The sequence below is a fragment of the Scylla paramamosain genome, chromosome 24 (assembly GCF_035594125.1).
Source record: "Scylla paramamosain isolate STU-SP2022 chromosome 24, ASM3559412v1, whole genome shotgun sequence".
Lineage (NCBI taxonomy): Eukaryota > Metazoa > Arthropoda > Malacostraca > Decapoda > Portunidae > Scylla > Scylla paramamosain.
Window position 1 is genome coordinate 3,402,501 of NC_087174.1, and position 5,000 is coordinate 3,407,500.

At 45.6% G+C, this 5,000-nt stretch overlaps 1 long non-coding RNA gene across 1 annotated transcript in view; it reads left to right on the forward strand.

The window, feature by feature from the left end:
* Window positions 1–5,000, forward strand: part of LOC135112931 (uncharacterized) — a 62,635-nt gene that overhangs the window by 21,207 nt on the left and 36,428 nt on the right. Inside the window, exon 3 of the long non-coding RNA XR_010274622.1 lies at window positions 4,773–4,890. This is a non-coding gene — a long non-coding RNA (uncharacterized LOC135112931). The remainder of the gene's footprint in view (window positions 1–4,772; window positions 4,891–5,000) is intronic.

Here is a 5,000-nt window from a genome sequence, read left to right on the forward strand (position 1 = left end):
TCTCTCTCTCTCTCCTCTCCCTCCTACTCCTACTCCCTTCCTCCCTCCACCATGCCTTTCTTTCCTTCCCCTCTCAATCTTCCTCTCACCTCCCCACCTTCTTCCCTCTCCCCTCACCCTTACTCCCCTGTTTCCCCTCCCCCTCCCCCATTACACTCCAGCACCGTCTCCCCCCTCCTATGCCTCTCCTTTTCTGCTCCTCTCAGTCGTTCCTCTTCCCCTCCCTTCCCCTCTCCTTCCCCCCTCCCCGGCCCTTCCCTGCCTCCCTTCTCCCCCCTCCATGCATATTTCCAGGGGGTTTCCCATAAGACACACCTGTTAGTCGCGCTATTTACATACATCAGCACTTGTCCCAACCCATGCACGCCCATCACGACTTTGGCTTCCCCTTCGCGCCTCCTCCTCTTCCTCTTCTTCCCCTTCTTTTTTCCTTTTCTGTCCTTTGTTTCTTTCGTCTCTTTGTCTCCCTATCGTCACTGGCCTCCTTTCCTCTTTTCTCGTTTTCTTTTTCTTTTTTTTGTCGTTTTCTGTTTTCTCTTAGGGGGTTGCTGTTTTATTTTTGTTGTTGTTGTTGTTTTTCCTCTTTTTCCTCCTCATGTTGTTGTTGTTGTTGTTGTTGTTGTTGTTGTTAGTTCTCCTCTTTCACTTTTTATCCTCCTCCTCGTCCTTTTTCTCGATCTTCTTCCTCTTCTTCTTCTTCTTCTCCTCATTTTTCTCGGCATCTATAAAATTCATCTTCTTTATCATCATCTTTTATTGGTTCTCGCAGCCTGTTCCTTTTTCTTCTATTCTTTCTTTATTTTCCACTGTTTCTGCCTTTCTTTCGTTTTTTTCCCTCTCATTCTATTCTTTCCTCGCTCCCACACTTTATTTTTCCTCTCTTTCTTTATTTTTTTTCGAGTTTTCCATCTTCCTTCCTACCTCCCTTAATTTATCTTTCCTTCCTTCCTTCTTTGGTCTCATTTTTCCTTCCTTCCTTCCTTCCTTCCTTCCCTCCCTCCCTTTACATTTTCTCTTTCGCTTCGTCTTCCTTCCTCTGTCTTGTTTTTGTCATCATTCTCCATCTCATTATTTTTACATTTGCCTCTTCCTTCCTTTCTCTGATTTCCCTTCCCTCAGTACTTTCGTATTTTTCTTCCATTGCTTCTTATCTTCCTCTCTCCTTCCCCTCGCCATTCGTTTCCCATTTCCATCTTCTTTGTCCCTATTGCCTTCTTATCTCAAGCAGAGAGAGAGAGAGAGAGAGAGAGAGAGAGAGAGAGAGAGAGAGAGAGAGAGAGACTACGTAAACTGGGAGATAATGCAAGGAAGATAACTTATGAGGAAATGAACCAGGAGGAAGAGGTAGAAGAAGAGGAGGAGGAGGAAGAGGAGGAGGAGGTGGAGGAAGAGCAAACAGCAGCAGATCTATTGGCCCTTCTAAGGCTGTCATAAGCTACACTTAGATTTTTGTATTAGAGATGTAGAATGATAAAGAAGAGGAGAAGGAGGAGGAGAAGGAGGAGGAGAAAGGAGAAAAACAAGAAAAACGAATAGGAGGAGGAGAAGGTACCGAAAACAAAGCATTAGAAAAAAAACAAGAGGAAGAAAAAGAAAGAGAAAAAATAGATTATTAGAACGAGAGAGAGAGAGAGAGAGAGAGAGAGAGAGAGAGAGAGAGAGAGAGAAAGAACACAAACACAAAGGAAAAAAAACGAATATGTAGAGCCAAAACCACACAAACCTTTGAACGTTAAGCCGAAGTCACAGCCAATACCAGGAATTCGAACACGTGGGATATCAACACTCGCTTGGTCAGAGGCAAAAATTACAACCTAGCAATCTGTATAGGAGGAGGAGGAGGAGGAGGAGGAGGGAGAGGGGGAGGAGGGAGAGGGGGAGGAGGGGAGCTAACAACGTGGACAGGTGGTGAAAGTGGGGAGGAAAAGGAGAGGGGTGAATAAAATATGAGAAGTAGAAGGGAGAGGGAGAGACGGAGGGAGGGAGAGAAGTGATGAGCAGAAGAGAATGAGAGATAATAAAAGAGGTAGGAGAGAAAGAATAGGCTGAGGGATGGAATGGGTAGCAGTTGGGAGGAGAGGGAAGGGGAAGAGGAGACACTGAGAATGGGAGATTAGAGGGGAGGACAAGGGGTTGGCGATGAGGGGAGACGAGTGTGGATGAGAGCAATAAATACAAGGAACAAATTTCATAAGATGCAGACGTGAGGGGAAGGAAAGAAAGCAAGGAAGTAACAAACGAGAAGGAAGAAGAAAAAGAGAGAAATGACGGAAAATATTAGTAATGGAGAGAAGGAGGGAGAGGCGGGGAAAGTGAAAGGATATGGGAAATTGATGAATCAGTGGAAAAGAAATGGGAAGGGGGGAAAGAGGGGAAAGGAATAGTGCAAGTAAAGGGGATAGGAATAAAGTGAGGGGTTGAGGGATGGAATGTGGTAATATGAGTGGATGAAAGGGGAAGAGGGCTAACTGAGGGGAGAGAGGAGGAGAGGGGACTGGGAGGGTTAGAGGGGGAAGAGAGGATATAGTGGGATGATTAAAGAGGAAAGGGAGAAGGTATTGAGAATTAGAGAGGAAAGGGAGGGGAGGATAGGAGAATTAGAGGGGAGAGGGAGAGGGAAGTGGGAGATTGGGGGGAAAGAATGGAGTGTGATAGTAAAAGGAATGGATAATAGTACTGGAGTGAGGGGAAACATGTGTGGAAAATAATTAACATGTATATACACACACACACACACACACACACACACACACACACACACACACACACACACACACACACACACACACACACACACACACACACAGGTAAGCGTGTTTGCAGGTCGCCACGTGTTAGCATCCTGAAGTAAACAAACGAGGGTAGACAGGATGCAAACTCTCCCACGTGGCGCCATACAAACAAATAGATAGGATGAGAGTGCCGTTGTTATATTGAGTGAATAAATGGATGTGTGTAAGTAATGATGCTAAATTTTACTGATGAAAGTGAGCGGAAGAGATGGTTGAGAAATGGATAAATGTATAGACGAGTGAAGTGATAGATAAGAATGCAAAGGACGAGTGATAAAATTGAACAGATAAGGAAGTTTAACATGAATATAACACAGATGAATAAACAAATGAATAAGAACACAAGCATTTATTAATATTCACCATAACCTCCCTTCTTTACCCACCACCGTTTTCTTCACCCCTTTCATTCCCACTCAACCCTTTCTCCCTCTCTTCCTTCTCTTCCACCCCCCTCACCTGCACATCACCCCCGCACTCTCCACTTTCCTTCCCCTTCACTGGCTCTCAATCTTCCCACACCAATACCCCCTCCCCCCACCCCAATAGACGCCCCCCCTGCCCCCTTCCACAAACAACAAATTGGTTTCCAGTTAGATATTGGTCGTGGGTTTTTCGAATGTAATTTCTTATCGATATTTACTGATTTGTCAACAGATTCGCCTCCCCCCATAGTCCCCCCTCCTCCTCATCCTCCTCCTCCTCCTCCTCCTCCTCCTCCTCCTCCTCCTCTGTTGTATGGGAAGTGAGATGGAATGCTGCACTGTATGTTTTTTTTGGAGGGGGAAATGAAGGGAGGTGGAGGAGGGGGAATGAAGGGAGGTGGAGGAGGGGTTTGGTGTGTGTGTGTGTGTGTGTGTGTGTGTGTGTGTGTGTAAGTATGACGTTGTGTAGGGAAATGTATGGGTCAGTAGTCACGCTATTTCCCCCTCTCTCCCTTTTCTCTCTTCCCCCTCTCCCTTTCTCCCCTCTTTCCCCACTCCCTCCTCTCCCTACCTATCATTTTCTATCATTCCACGCCCACAATCACCTCGCTAACTTCCCTTTTCATCTCTCCCCATTTTTTCTCTCCCTTCCTCCTTTCTCCCCTCGTTCTCCCCTCCCTCTCCCTCTCCATATGTCTCTCACCCATTCATTTGTTCCCCATTAAGTAAGGAAACGTCTTCTAATTTTTCTTTTTGCTCTCTCTCTCTCTCTCTCGCTCTCTCTCTCTCTCTCTCTCTCTCTCTCTCTCTCTCTCTCTCTCTCTCTCTCTCTCTCTCTCTCTCTCTCTCTCTCTCTCTCTCTCGGGACATCATTTTAGGACACCTACTTAATGGATTTCCTGAGTTCCTTGGGTCTTACTGAGAGTCTTATAAGATGTTGCTCCTCTCCCCTCCCCTCTCCCATCCCCTCTTTCCTTCCCTCCCTCTTCCCTCTCCCCCATCTCTCTCTATCTCTCTCTCTCTCTCTCTCTCTCTCTCTCTCTTCTCCGGTTATCCTCTCTTTCCGTTTCTCCTTCCACGTATCTTTCCTTGTTCATCTCCTCCTCCTCCTCCTCCTCTTGCTTTTTTTCCCCTTCTTATCTTTTCCTCCGCTTCTTCTCTCTTCTTTCCTCCTTTTGTGTTGTCCTGTGTTTCCCACTTAAAGCGTAGAATAGTTACCCAAACAGCCTAGTAAGGATCTCTGGGGCGGTTGCTGTTTGGACTTCCTTTGTGTTCATTTGTGTGTATTCCTCCTATTCCTTCTCCTCCAGTTGAATGTAAGGACGAGGGAAAAGTTTTGTAGTGTTAGACATGTGTTGTTTTGTTGTTTATATTGTTTATATGTGTATTGTTTGCATTGTTTACTCTCTTTACTTGTGTTGCTTGCTTTGTTTACACTTGTACATGTTTTGTTTGCACTCTGCTTGCGTGTGAATAGAGAATCAGGTGTATATGACTACTGTTTACGTGTCTATCTTATTAATTAACTTCTCATCTCTCTTCCCCTCCCTCACAGTGCCTCCTCCGCTGCCCTGGCCTGGTATTGGGGGCGCCGTGTCTCTGCAGCTGCCTAACTGGCCAGCTGACGCACCTTGATGTCTCCAGGGCCGCGGTGAAGCATGTGAGGAGACAAGGTAAACTTCTTGCTGTCTTGTTAACGTCTTGATTTGTTTTCATTACTGTTTGACTTCTGATCTCTCTAAAGTTTCTAAGCAATGTTAGTATTGATTAGTATTTCAAAACT